The 15,288-nt window shown below is 41.1% G+C and overlaps 1 protein-coding gene and 1 long non-coding RNA gene across 2 annotated transcripts in view; one reads left to right on the top strand and one right to left on the bottom strand.

Annotated features, from left to right (window-relative positions):
- The window catches only part of LOC123480107 (uncharacterized), a 34,352-nt gene extending 24,446 nt beyond the window's left edge, over nt 1–9,906 (top strand). Inside the window, exon 4 of the long non-coding RNA XR_006655979.2 lies at nt 9,670–9,906. This is a non-coding gene — a long non-coding RNA (uncharacterized lncRNA). The remainder of the gene's footprint in view (nt 1–9,669) is intronic.
- The window catches only part of PLCL1 (phospholipase C like 1 (inactive)), a 298,233-nt gene that overhangs the window by 84,725 nt on the left and 198,220 nt on the right, over nt 1–15,288 (bottom strand). The gene's annotated exons all lie outside the window — the stretch shown is intronic.

Here is a 15,288-nt window from a genome sequence, read left to right as displayed (position 1 = left end):
AACAAGACAAATATTTAGAGCAGTTAAAAGAACTAACTACTCTGAAGGATATGGAAAAAAATTTCTTACCAAGATTCTAACCGTAAAAGTCATTTCACTGAACTGGCATTTACCAAACCATTGTTGGAGATAATTCTGTAAGAATTATATTAGCCAAATGTGAAATAATTTTTTCTGACTATTTGGACTAGAAAAATCACTAGTCTTCCCCCTCCCCACCCCTGCCCTGAAGTGCGAATACTCTTGGACCACAGAATTTTTCTAAACTGAACAAAGAAGTTTCCTAGAGAGGTTTCCCAGCAGGACGAAACCAACCCAGAGAGGACATCCAGAGAGGAAGATACAGAATCTCCCTCTGTACAGTCTCACTTTGATTTCCAAAAACTATGCCTCATTCCTTCAAATGACGAGAGAGTGCTTCTTTCTGTTCTAATCTCAGAGGATGTCGAGCGTTCTGCTATTCCCACAGTGCGGGGTCCCCAATACGTACGGGTATGCACATGTGGCAATATTCTTGAAGAAGAAATCTTTGCTGCCCCTCAGTCTTTTATTTTGCATTTCAAAAATCTTAATGCCTTTTGTTTTCCTCATGTATCCTATTTTCTAAAGCTTTAATTATCTGTGCAGGTTCTTTCTGAACCGAGCATTCTACGAATCTGGAAAAATCAAGGCCAGAGCAAGACTAATTATAGGGAAAAGATGGCCTCAAGTCTTCCAGGTGTGGAACTTCTTGTTATTTATCCTTTATGACCCTGGTTTTTTATCTCACTTACATTCCCATTATCACTCCAACCCTAAATCAGTTTCTTTCATATTTTTTCATATCTACATTAAGCTTTAAAGATTGTAGTATTGTGTTTGCCCCTGACTTGGGGCTTCAGTGGGGCTCTATTAGTCTTCTACACTCATGTCCCTAAGCAAATCTATCCAATTAAATGAAGTATGCTACTGATAATGCTAAAAATCCTCCAGGAGGGTAGACTTTAGAACCAAAACAATGTTACAGTGTCTTCTATTAGGGGACCCCTTAATAAACTGGAATTATCTTCTGGAGGGCAGGCCCCATATAGTACAGGCTTCCCCCTCCCAGGTGAGTGTTCTAGAAACCCATCTGTATGAATGTACCAGCTGGTGTTGTTGTGAGAGGCTGCGTTCAACTTCAGTGATTTTTTTTTTTGAAGACTCTTTCAACATGTTTGCCCATTTCATGATGGGTGATTTACAAGTGCACCTGCCCACACCACGCTGAGTGTTCTGAAGTTTTTGACTAAAAACAGCATGGCCTCCATACCCCACCCTCCCTCTTCACCCAGAGTGACTTCTGTTTATTCCCCTTCTACCACCCCCCGCCATGAAAAAGTCCTCAAATGGAAACATTTTGCCCATGTGGAAGAGGTAAAACAAAAAAATGGCAAGAACACTAAAAGACATCAAAATCAATGAGTTCAAAAACAGTTTTGAGCAATGGAAAAAATATCTCAATAGGTGTATTGCATCAAAAGGAGAGTCCTGGGAAGGTGATTGAAGTTTAAACATGTAAGAATAAATACACAGTTTTTATAAGCAAATTTCAGTTTTGGGTCATCCTGCCTTGCATGTGCCGTAGAGAAACTGGTGTTGGTCCCTGGGCCAGAAAGAAATCTGCCCGGCCATTAATGATTCCGCCTCCATAATCTTCCCACACCAACAGGTCCCTTGCAATCATTTGTCCCAACAATTCATGTGCCTGATGAAAAATGGGAAGGTCTGCAAAACATAGACCTTCATTCAGCCTTGCTTCAAATTAGTTACAGTGTAGAAGGAACTACAGTCATAAGTTAATCAAGATTAATAATGAATAAAATTTTGGCACATTTTGGTAAAGACTCTCCAAAAGGAGTCTTTTGTCCCAGGAAACAAATTTCACTTAAATTTTCAAACATAAGACTATAATTCTGATGAGGTTAGTAGAAATCAAGATCTTCCTAAATCAAATTTGTCCTCAACAAAAATTACTAAATTATAAATGATAGAATTCCTTTAAAAAATTATAAGATGAATATAAACTTCATAATTATAGTTTTAATATTTTCATTGTGCCTAAGTCTTTAATTTTAGCCACATCAAATAGAGTTATAATTCTCTATCTAAGAATATAGGAAGTTCACTGTGACTTGCACTAATACAAACAAAATCTATTAATGCCTAAAAGGACAAACATAAAGAATGTTTTTAAAGTTGCAAACTAACCTCAGTTAATTTATTGAATTAAGGAACTCAGTCTATTGGTTAAAGCAAAAAAAATCTAGTCAGGAAATCAAGCTATATACACTGCCTATAATGAACCAGCATAATGTGAACAAACTTAAATATAAGGCACCGTAATATAAATTTGCAAAGATAGGGACTTTGTTTTGTTTACTGCTCCATCCTTAGTGCCTAACGTTATAATAGCAGCTTTCTTGCTCACAAGGCTATTGCCTGTCTCCCAGCGCTTCCTGAGTAGATGGCCGCAGTACGTAGGACCAGGCCTGGCATTTTGTGTGCACTCAGTAAATATTTTTGAATATTTTTTGAATAATAATCATAGCATGCAGTTTTAGAATTTCTACAAAAGAAATTCCAAAGCTGCATGCTATGATTATTATTATTAGCTTCTGGAGCAATTACTATGGCACAGGCACCTTGCTAAGGGCCCTGCCTAAGAGGTAGAAACAGGATTCAAATCCAGGCATCTGACTCCTGGATCTTTTCTCTTAACAGCTCCAGGAGTTCAATTCCATGAGAACACTGTCTCCATGTAATACATGGCTTCTACATGAACACTTAATTTTTCCACTGATATTGGCTTTTTTTATTTCTCTTATCATGAGAAAAAATACTTCTTAAATGTTTGACTTCCATAAGAATCTATGGAACAAAGTATTCATATTTAAATACTGGTGTTTGAACCCTGAATGTGATGACTATATTTCTTTCTTATAATTCAATTAGACTTTTAAATGCCATTAGTCATATGTACAAGGAGAGAAGATAGCAATGATTTTACCCTCAACTGACATGAGAAACAGCTCTCAGATGATTGGCTTCTCCATCTCAAAATTATTTCCTTCTTCTCAGTATCTGAACTTACAGAATCTTGACAGAAATGATTCAAAGCATTCGAATTAATCAATGCCGTCAAACTCATACAGCCCAGTGACCTTTCTCTTCTCACCTCACACAGTTGAGTCAGCTTGACTGTTAATAGGTTCACTTTGTATTCTTGAATTGGATTCTGAGTAGGCTGTTTTGCTAGTATCAGGCTGTGCCGGCTCTCCGTCGTTACTTTGCTGACTGCTCTCCCTTCCACTTGCCCACCCTAGCAGCCTCCTCTCTTCCTCTCATTTGTGCCTTCTCCTCAATTGCCCTCTGTATTCCACATTTAACCAATTTAGCTTGCATTGCACTTCCCAAGCATGATATATTTACCTATGTACATGTAATATACATATAAATTTTTATAACTTGAAGCATATGAAAAAAATGAAAATAGAAAAAATAGAAAACAGAAAAAAAGCTAAGGGTTATGAAGTAACTACAATAAAGCTCCCTACTAATAAATGGTATTGGAATCCAGATATCTTGTCTCAAGTCTACATTTTTTCCACTACATCAACCTTTTTCATCTCCTGGCACACATAAACTAATTACTAAAATTCTGTAACACAGCAAAAAATAAATTATATTTTTTTGCCAATCTGACAAAAAAATAGGTATAATTTTGATTTATTCACACCACATAGCTATTATTGTGTCGGCTCTTGTAATTTTTTCATGTGACAATCTAAGGGAAAGGAGGTCAGTGACCCCGACTAATAGCCAGGTATTGCATGTTTTAAAAATTCTTGTGGCACACCAGTTGACAATTGCTGTTCTGAATGGTTCAGATTCTTGGTTAATGGGTTGTAACTGTCATATATGCTCAGATGAAAAGGAAAGGAGCTGCCCTTTACTAGATCTAACCACTGCCATGCCACAGAGAAGACATACCTTCTCTCTCAGCACCACGCAACATGTATGGAGTAAAAAGAGTAATAATCAGCCTATCTGTTGACCTCAATAATGCATTCAAAAGAGAACAATTACTTGATAATTCTTAAACCAGTGTTTCCCACTCACCCAGAACATGCACCAGTGAATATTCCCCTTAGCTCTCAATTCCCCTTAGCTCCTTGCTCTCCCTTCCACTTTTCACTAACAGCTGCTCCTCCTGCCCTTACTCCCCTTCACTGTTGGGGGCCATTACAGAGGATGTGAATGGGTGACATCCCTTTAATATGGGTAGGTAGTACAAACTGTACTGGGAAACATTATTCTCCACCCAAGCGTTTTCCAGTGTTCAAGAAATAATAGAAATTCTACCTGCAGGATGTAAACATACCAAGAGTCACTAATTACCAAAGTGTGCTGTGTAGCTTTCAGATGAAATTTTCTCCTTCCTTCTGCCCCCTTCCATTATCAGTGGCTTTCAGTAATAATTTCTTTCACATCTAATCCACTGCCACACACTGAATTTCTAATTATAATTATAATTACCGTAATCTTTTTTTTTTACAAGCAGATGGAACCAGAGTTCCACAATGGGCCATTTCCATTGCTAATCACTACACTTACTGGGTCAGATCTGCAGTCCTTACTCCCAACTGGAACTCATTTACATCTGAAGTGGCTAAGAAATTTAAATAGAATGTTCCAGATAATTACTGATGCATTTTCAAAAGTGGGTATGGGTCTTCTATGTCCAATAGTATTGACAAATGCTTTCTAACAACAACAGTAGTTGGTACATCACTATCAGTGCATCAATCCTGAAACAACTTGTTAATCATTTTTTTGTTCATTTTACTTAACGGTACTTTAAAGGAAGGTGACATGAGGAAAACATTTTTCAAGTCACCTGAGGAAATGAAATCTACCACTAACTTACAACAAAGAATTCAACATTATTATTTTTAAACAAATAGTAATGCAAAGGCAAAACACTCTGATTCATTTAACCTAATTTATTTATTTTCAAAACATAATTTGAAACATAGTAATCAACAATTCCTACATGGGAGTTTGGGGGTAGGGAGGAAGGAAAGGATGGACACCATCAAGATTTCCAGAGCCTGCGTATGAGTCCTGGTGAAGCAGGGTGCAGCCAAGAGGAGGGCCCCAAGAAGGGATTTGTAATGGGGTCCAGGACTCGGGGTGTCCAGGAAATATTAGAAAAATGTATATAGGATGTCCTCACCCCCACAGGCCTGAGCCAGGGGGGATGGGACACATGGAACAGGGCCATTCAGAGCTGTTTTGGGTAGCAAGAGCTTTGCAGCTAACCCCTGGCACAGTCATTTAACATATCTATAACCTTTAACTGGTTTCATGGATGTGTAAGTAGCTGTGGCCATGCTTTGAGCCAGGGGGATGGGACCAAATTCCACCCAAGATGGGACTGGGAAGCAACTCCCCCTGGTTACAGGGCCTGTGGGAGAGCTTGGAGATGATTGGCTCCATGCCATGGGGCCACACCTGCCCAGACTTACTATGGCAGCCCAGTAAAGCTGGAAGAATACGGAGATGCTGGCAGGTGTAGCTGACTGTAGGAGGAGTCAGAAATGGGGCTGCAAAGGAAGATGGGTGCTGGGATTTAAACCGAGGCCCGGCAGCCATAGAGAGGAAGAGACCACGCGGCTCCAAAGTAAATGGGGAGGAGACCATGCGGCTCTGAAGTAAATGGGGGAACCACGAGGTTCTGGAACAAGTAGATAGATAGAGGTCCATGTGGTTCTGAAGTGGGGAAAAGGACCACGCGGTTCTGAAGGAGAGTAGAGAGGATTACAAGGTTTTGGGGGAGAAAGGAGGAGACCACGCGGCTCCAAAGTAAATGGGGAGGAGACCATGCGGCTCTGAAGTAAATAGGGGGCCACACGGTTCTGAAGTAAATAGAGGGAACCACGAGGTTCTGAGGGGAAAGAAAGAGGGCCAGGATCAGGCAGCTTTGGTGAAGTAAGGAGAGGACCATGCGGTTCTGAAGGGAAAGGAAGAGGACCACGAGGTTTTGGGGTGCTTCTTTTTGCCACGCGGCTTAGGCAGCAGGAGAGACTTTGCCAGGAAGAAAGGGGAGAGAGGACTCTTGCTGGTGGGCCATGAGAAGGTGCCACATGGCTTTGGATTAACTGGAGATCACAGCAGCCACACAGCTGATGGTGCTGGGAGCCTGAATCACGGACTTCTACTTCCTTTCCTGAGACACGGTACCCCGGACTGGGCACAGGGAGAGGGAAGAACTGTGCATCTGTGGGTATTCTAGAGGACTTTAGTATCTATTGAAGACATTAGGTCATTATTCTAAGTTTGTGTAACTTTTAAATAAACAATTCCTTTCCTTTTCACCAGTCTCTGGCATTGAGAGACGTCTTTCCTCTGGCGGTGGGCATTGCGAACCTAGCAGGTGGGCATGGGGGAAGGAACCTCCAGAGACAGAAAGGGGGAATCCTTTCTGTAATAATTTATCGTGAACCACCCCCCCCTCTTGCTCTGTAACACTGGCATTCCCATAAGCCGTCTCCATGGACAAACTGACAGCTTGCTAGCGAACCGTAGCACTAAGTGTTCCAACTTGCCCATAACTACTGTTGCAGCTCAGCAGGAAAATATATGTGAGACCAAGTCAACAAGCGTCTTATTTGGGTGAAGGTGTGTTGAACATTACAATATTCTGCAGCCTCCTGACTCCAGACTCAGGAGTTTATGTCCATGCACGTTAACATCTAGAGCGACTTACACGGAAACAGCTTTAACTCAATGACTAATCCATGTACTGTTACCAAAATTAGATAATAAATTATCTGCTGAATTTTAAATTTGGATCCAATGCTCTTCGTCAAGTACAGTTAGTACATTTTTCTGTTGTCAAGATGGCAGAAAATGAACCAACAAACCATCCAAGACTTCACTTCTGTGTGGTTTTAAGAGGGATGGTACCCTGGCCAGGTAGCTCAGCTGGTTAGAGCGTTGTCCCTATATGCCAAGATTGCAGGTTGGATCTCTGGTCTGGTCTGGTCTGGACAAGCAGCAATCAATGAATGCATAAATAAATGGAACAACAAATTGCCTATTTTTTCCTCACAACATGTCTTTATAAACTTTTCATTATCCCTATTTTGCAGATGGGCAAATCGAGGCTGAGAGAGATGAAGTAACCTGCCCAAGATCACACATCAGAGATGGCTTCAGATTCAAGCCATCAAGTGTTTATATCCAAAGACAGGATAGCCAAAAAAGTTTCTTTTGTCTGCACACAAAGAATTATGTTTTTTCCCTCATGCCTACAGCAATTTAAAATTAATCAATCCCTTTCGGGTGGGAGAACAGCTTGATAGTATAAGGCTAAGAAAAATTCTTTAACCAACAAATTTCCCTGATGAAAAATCTTGTTGGTAGCATTTTTCTAGTTATTTTGTTTTTAATTAGCAGAGAATTAATAATGGGATAACAACATAAAGACTAAATGTTATTTAAGAGGTCAATGTTGTTTGTAATAATTTTCTCCCTTTCTTTGAATATTTTTAATTTCAATATTGCAACAGAGGCATCTCAGTGGAACTATCATTCCATCAGAAGCCAAGAAGTGGTGGAAATTTCATATGGAAATTTTAATAATCCTTCTCTCTCCAAAGGCAATAGTTTTTCTTTTCTCCTTGGAACCAGGGCACTCCATTCAACTTCCAGCCATGAGCTTGGAGGTTGGTAGGAGGCCTATAATGAGCAGAGGCTGCCAGCATGTCAGATCCCATTGCGTTTGCGTGACCACTGATCAGAGTGGTGAAACAGGGTTCAGCTTCGTTCTTCTCACTGTAAATAAGTGTGATTTCTATGACAGCACTGGAGTTTTCATCATTAATTAAAAAGGAAAGGAAGAAACATAAAGGTCCCAAGAAGGGAAACTCAATCTTTATTAATAAATCTGCTTGCTCCCTGAGGTCAACAGTTAATTTTAATTCTATATCATTAAGGTTGTTGTAAACAAAAGACTTTATTAATGCAAACACTAATCCAAGGAGAATTATACTTTATCTCACCACATATTAGGACATAACATGTATGGTTTTCTCCAGCAAAACCTAATTCACTCAGTATTGAAAAAGACCATAGAAAATAAAAGATTAGTTTGGGAAGCTATAGAATACTGATGCATTTAACATTTAATTGAATCAATTAGTTAATTAACTGGAGATTATCTGGAAGTTAGATATAACGTGGCACTCCAAGGACATCTGGAACATCTCTCTCTCCTGTGCACGCGTGTGAGCACATACACACAAGCTTCAAATGGTAGTTCTTGAGGTTTGTGAATACTAAGAGTTTAAGAGTTTAAATCCATTGGTTTGTGCATTTTTCAGCCCCAAGCTCCTACAAAACAGGAAACGTTGTATTTGCAGAAGGCAGGTCAGAGCACTAGCTGTTTCTTCCCAGAACCTTCGACCTGCACAACGTGACTGAAAAGTATCTGGGAAGAGAGTTTAGGAAGAACTTCCTGTTTGTCTTCATTTTTAGACTCTTTCTTTCCCAACACACATATATAAAACATCATCACCACCATGTAATGTGCTCTTTGTGATTTGCCAGAATGATTTCCTGTTTGCTTTTCATCTGAGGTCATTAATATTTCTAGATATTGTTTCTGAGGATGCGGAATCCTTTCTGTCCCTGAGGGATCATTTTCTTAATGCCCCCAGCACACGAAGGAAGTGGATTCCAGCCTGCTGTACTAATACTGACCCTCCCCACTATGAACTCTCTTAACCCATGAGGAAGTCAAACTTTCAAGTATCTGCTATTTTGCTTATTAAGTCTGGTCCTAAAAGCTGGCCCCCAAAATGTCTGGATTTCTCTAGGCCATTTGGAAGTCAGTTTCTGTCTCCTCCCACAGTACTCCTTTTGCCAATGCTGCACTGGCAAGAGTAACACCCTGTTCATCTCAGTCCCTTGGTTGAGGAGCCGCTGCCCAACTGGCAAAGAATGGGTTTCGAGCAGCCAGCTTCCTATTTCACTCCTTGACAAGGTTATAGTGACAGAACTGCAGTTCATGGCATTGGAGAGATGTGTTCCAGACTCAGCAAGGGGCCCGAGCGCATTCCCTCTGGGCCACACACTGCTCTCCTCTATTCCCACTGAACTTCTCCCCTTCCCCTCTCCCAAGAGAGAACAGCAACTCTGCCAATACTCCTGCAGCTTAAGTGTGAAAGGCAAAGGGCAGCGACCATGAAATCCTGAAGTTCTTCTCTGATATGCTCTATCAGGTGTGTTTAACCTGTGGCCCACAGGCCACATGTGGCTCAGGATGGCTATGACTGCTGCCCAACACAAAAACATAAATTTACTTAAAACAGTATGAGATTTTTTTGTGATCACACATTGCACGGTATTCATTGTGTGGCCCAAGACAATTCTTCTTCTTCCAGTGTGGCCCAGAGATGCCAAAAGGTTGGACATCCCTATGTTTACATCAAAGGCAGAGCTCCTACCCCAAAGCCAACGCCCCCACCAAAGACCTACCTCGATCGGTGACTGTCGTCATTACCTGAACTGCTTGATTTCTCCTGATCTTTGCCCCTTTCATCCATCTAATCAGTCACTGCTCTCTCCCTTCCTTGTTTGCAGGTCTCTCCTTCCCTTCTTCTCCTGTCACAGCCAGCCTGGATGAAGCGCCCCTCGGCTCACAGTCAGATTACTGAGGTGGGCTGTGTCAGGAAGGATTCAATCATGGAAATAGAAACCACTCCAAATGTTTAAAAGAGCATCAAGTTAATAAAGGGTTTTGTGGGGGGTTTTGTCTTAGAGGATGGGGTTGGAGACGTAGATTACAGTTGATCTTTGAACACATAGGTCTGCACTGCATGGGCCACTTATGTATTTATTTTTAATAAATTTAAATTTAATAAATTATTTCTTTTCAAGAAATACAGTTGGCTTTTTCATCCACAGGTCTCGCATCTTCAGATTCAATCTACCACAGACCAAAAACGGTAATACAGGGCTTTGGGTACACCAGAGCCAGCAGGCTGAGAAGCCAACAGCAAACAATGGGGTAACACAGCGATTAGCCACAGCAGGTAGCTACTCCACTCCTGGCGGGAGGGACAAAAGGAAGAGGTGGTGTAATAGCACCCAAGGGCCAGAACTGTAAAAGAAGCTGAAACCACAGTAGAGGCCTCATCTTGCACAAGCTGGAGCCACCCAAGGCAAACACAGCTGCTGCGCTCTCCCATCTCCTGCCAGTGCCTCCCACTGGCCAGAAGCACAGCTGGGAAATCAGCCTGCAGGGGTCAAACCCTCTGCCAAGCAGAAAGCAGAGGATGCGAGTGGGAGACAAGGAATCAATCTGATAGCAAAAGGCCAAGGGCCAGCTCATAAGCTAATTATATTATGTGTAGCTCTCACAATAGCTAACTGATACTCCTATTTTACACATAAGGAAATTAAGCCTCAAGAGGATAAGGGCCAACTTGTGGTCAAATGATGCAGCCAAGCTTTGAATCTTGATGTCTGCAGCTCTACACTTCTTTCTCTTTCCCACCTCTCACTGCGCTCTCTGGCCAGCTGCTCTTCAGCTATAACATTTACACCATAATGGGCTATAGCATTTGATGACTTCTGAATAGTAAGTAGAGACCACCACTGTAATCTTGAGGCTGCAGTCTTCTCCCAGGCTAGGAATGAAGAGTGAGGTACAGCACCTAATTGAAAGGGAACCCCCCCAGCAACTTTAAAGTGATGTGTGCACCAGTCAATCCCTTTTCCCTTCCCAGGCCAAGGCCCCAAGTACAAGGGATGGATCCAGAGAGCCTGGCTTGTCCAGAATAAGGGAACAATCCTAGAACGGGAGTTTAGGAGACACGGGAAAGGCCTCACATTGCAAAATTAGACTTCGTCTTTTCATTTATTTGTCCATTTAAAAATATCAAATGCTGAAATATACATACTCAATGATGTCCAATAAGAAAGGGTTAATCAGACTCAAGGCATATATCCATTTTCTTAAATGTTCATGAGAAGGAAAGATAAGTTACAATGGGCAAGAAACCTATACTGGTTGGTGCTAAAATTTCACTCCCGAAGTTTAGGTCAGTTAGCTTAACACAGTGTTTTGAGGGGTTTTTTCCAATTTTTTTTCCAACCTACCAGTCACAATTCAAGGCAGAGTGAACTTCTACCTCTAGGGTCTGCACACCAGTCCCACTTTAAGATAAATCTTACCTTAAAAACTGCATGAATTTTACATTATACTCTACAATAATTCCATATGCATTTAAATATGAAAATGAGACTTCCCCCCAGTGATGTTTCAGTAGAAGCAGTTTCCCATGATAAATACAGCATGGTAACATACCTGAATTTGGTAAGTTTGGGCACAGCTATTATCAAGTTTTATTGTTGTTTTTTAAATTCTTCCTGAAATGAATGAAGCTGGAGTTACTCCTATAAGTAGGTTTGAACAGTGGAGAAAGAAGAGATGTTGAGAGACTCGGTTTAACTGTGGGGCTGAGGAGGAGTCACCATTAACAAATGGAAAAGGTACGAAACAGAAGGGCCAGGGCCCCCCGACAAACCCCCTTTACTGTAGAAAGGAGGCCAGAGGAGCTGGGTGGTATGCAAAAGGCAATGCTCCCCTCAAATCACGCAGACCACACCCATGGGCACCAGGAGCCCCGGAAAAGATTACATAGTCTTGAAGTGTAAACAAAAATACAAAATTTTGAGTAGGAAATTCGTTATTTCTAATTTGTTTCTAATAATAAAAGAAAGTGGGCCCTGGCTGGTGTAGCTCAGTGGATTGAGCATGGGCCTGAGAACCAGAGGGTTGCCAGTTCAATTCCCAGTCAGGGCACATGCCTGGGTTGCGGGCCAGATCCCCAGCAGGGGGCACACAAGAGGCAACCACACATTGATGTTTCTCTCCCTCTCTTTCTCCTTCCCTTCCCCTCTCTCTAAAAATAAATAAAATCTTTTTAAAAAGTGGTAACATCTGTGAATCATAGATTCATGCTTACCATAATCATTAAAAATACAAAGCTATAAGATATTAACACTAGAGAAAGCCGGATAAAGGATATTTACAACTCTATACTATCTTTGCAACTTTTCTATTAATCTGAAATTATTGCAAACTAAAAATTTACTTCTAAAAATTTGCTGTATACTTAAAGTCTCCATATCATCTATGCGATGTCTCCCATAGACAGGAAAGACCCCTGTGTTTGTTCCTCTTATTATCCACTTTTCAGTCCCATTTCCAATGACTTGGTTCTCCTCGTAGGTTTCTTGTCATCCCTAATCATTCGATTTGATGTCATTTTATGTGAAAGCCAGAAAAATCTAGCAATTTGAACTTGAAAGGGACTGAACTCATTCAGCTTAATTTCCACCCTCTATCTTGGGGCTGTGCCATGTTAAAATGTTTCCCCTTCAAACAATTATACTACACAGCACTTTTAAATATAACTACTTGAAGAAAACCAATTCAAGAAATCATAAATAGCTCACAAAGGTGTTGACTGGGTAATGAACTGCTCAATCTAGGATCACAGAGGACTCCAAAGAGAGGGTTTCTAGATCTTCTTTAGTACATGAGAAAAAATAAAGGAAGCATTAGGAAAGAAGAGGCTAAGGAAAACAGTATAAGACTAGGACTTTTTAAGAGAAAAGCTGGAGAGAGAAATTTTTAATCCCAAATCATTTCATATCAGTCATACTGACCAAGTGAATAATATCTGGTATATGTTAAGCCTTAACTTAAATACTGCCATCTAGGTGAAAGGAATGTTACAAGACGTAAAGTCTTGTGGCACACATCAGACAAAATGATCCTTTAACATTCAACTGTAAAGTAACAGAGTTCTATTAGTATTTTCCTGTTTTCTTTTTATCGCTACCAAGGTTCCCAAAATGATACCTTTACTAGATCTTCATTTTAGACATTCAAATAGAAGACACCCTTTTCTTTCACATGTATTTTCCTTTCTCCTGCTCGGTTCCCGACATCCCACTACCTCCAGGGCTGCAAGAAGAATAAAAGATCTTTAAGCATCTACACATTAACCACATTATTGGATATGGGGAAAAGTTACTTTTACTTTCTGATAAAGTCTATTTTCCTCAAGACTCTTATTTTGCCAAATCTCACCTACCATTGTCTACACACAATAATAACCATGAAGAAAAAAGAAACACAAACAGGCCTTGGCAGATGGACGCCCTGAATACTAAGCTGGAGCCATTTCCAGGGCCCAAACCAGGAAGTGGGAGCCAGAACCCTTCCCGCATCAGACTGCACAGGGCAGGAAGGCAGCTCGCAACTCACAAACCTCACCGCCTTGTGCCGCCCCAACCAGCCGCACCTGAAGCCCACACTCTTCCAGGTACCAGGGCATTCATCTGTGCCAAAGCCTTCCTCCCTGCTTTCACACCAGCTCTTCAGGAGACAGCAACACTGGGTGATAGATGTGCCCATCAACTCTTCATATTTACCAGATTTTAGTTATAAAAAGACACGCTTCCTTAGCATCCTCTTACTCTCTTCTCTGCAGAGTCTTTCAGGCTCCCAATCCATCATTATTGGCACAGGCCCACCCAGTGTCGTTACTCAATGGAAGGTGCCATGTATTCACATTGTTGAAGTCAGGGATGGTGTGACCACCACACAGGAGTAAACTGGAGGTGCCAAGTTTCACTCAAAAGGCATGAAAGACGCTGTGATTTACAGCAGTCCTAGTGAGCTGGGGAATTCTGGACCTGGAAGCACCCGCTGCCTTGGCAGCCTCTGCCAACTCCACTGCCATGCCCTGCAATATTACACAGTACCCACTCTGACCTAGGAGAGTTTATCATTAAACTACATTGAAAACCTCACTCTGCCACCCACTGTCATTAAAAAGTAAAGTCCATTTGAGGAAATGAGAGAAAGTGTCCTATTTTTGCAATTTTTCTTTCTTCTGTGACTACTCTCAAAAGAAGAGATTCCAAACTAACCCTAAAGTGAATTAAAATCAGGGGGTAATTTTATTTATTACCATTTATACCCTATACTCTTATATAAAAGGTTTATAGCAGAGGGCGAGAAGGCTACAGGGGTTAAAAAAAAACCCCAATCCCAGCAATTCCCAAACTAGGCTGACCTGCTTGCACTATTTGACCTCTCCATGCTTTACTTCAGGTGATGTTTCCTAGCATTAAACACTCAATCTTACAATGGGAAGGAATCACAGAAGCCAGGCTGACCAAAAGGGCACCTAGTTCCTTAAGTTCTGCCATCCATCCATTCTCTCCTCTCCCCACCCCTCTTGCTACTCAACTAATCTACTAACTCTAGGCATATGCCCTTCACTCCATCCAAGCTCTTCTTCCACACAAACTATGCTCATTCAAATCCCAGAGTCACATCTTGTTTCTCTATCAAAACAAATCCATACTTTTTTCAGAAACTGAAATCAAATCCAGTGCTCTCTCCACCAACTTTTCCCTGTTAGTAGAGGTCACCTCAATGACCTCTCCTTTCTTTTTGCATATGCCATTTTGTAGCTGGTACAATAGCACAAAATGGTTCTGCTATACAAATTCTTCCTCTTCCAACAGTCCCATGAAAGATTTATACAAGATGCATGGGGACCCCACTCTCTGATTTTAACCTCCCTGCCCTGCGACAGCCATTTCAATACAGAACAGAAACACTCCATTGTTTAACGCTGGAATCTGCTTTATGATAATGCAAGAAAGTCAAGGCACTAAACTAAAAGTAAATGAAACTTCTTACAGACAGAGATCAGCTGCTGCTGCTCATGCCTGCATGCAAGTTCCCAGCAACCTATACACCGAATTGCTTCTAGGGCCCCTTCTAAGTTCACCCTTTTCCCACATGTGTTCGGTTAGACAACAGATTATGTCTCTCACCTCTGTGTACTCCTGGAAGATAAAAATCCACTGTTATGATCCTAAGCCTCCCTACCTAGATCTTTATTAAAATTACATTCTCCAGAAACAGTTGTAGGGACAACCCTCTATACAGATCATGGAACTATCCTAAGTAACTGCCTCTTTTCTAGCCCATAGTCAAGGAATCCCACTGTATTATCCTTTGTGGTTCTATAATTTCTAGAAAAGCTGCAGACTCATTTAGAACTTTGGCTAATCTACATCTAACCATATCACTGAGTGGCAAAAAGTTGGTGCTTCCGTTTCTAACTCATAAAGACAAACAGAGCCTATTGGTGTGCTCACATTGTA

Source organism: Desmodus rotundus, chromosome 2 (assembly GCF_022682495.2).
Source record: "Desmodus rotundus isolate HL8 chromosome 2, HLdesRot8A.1, whole genome shotgun sequence".
Taxonomy (NCBI): Eukaryota; Metazoa; Chordata; class Mammalia; order Chiroptera; family Phyllostomidae; genus Desmodus; species Desmodus rotundus.
This window is presented reverse-complemented; position numbering and strand designations above follow the sequence as displayed.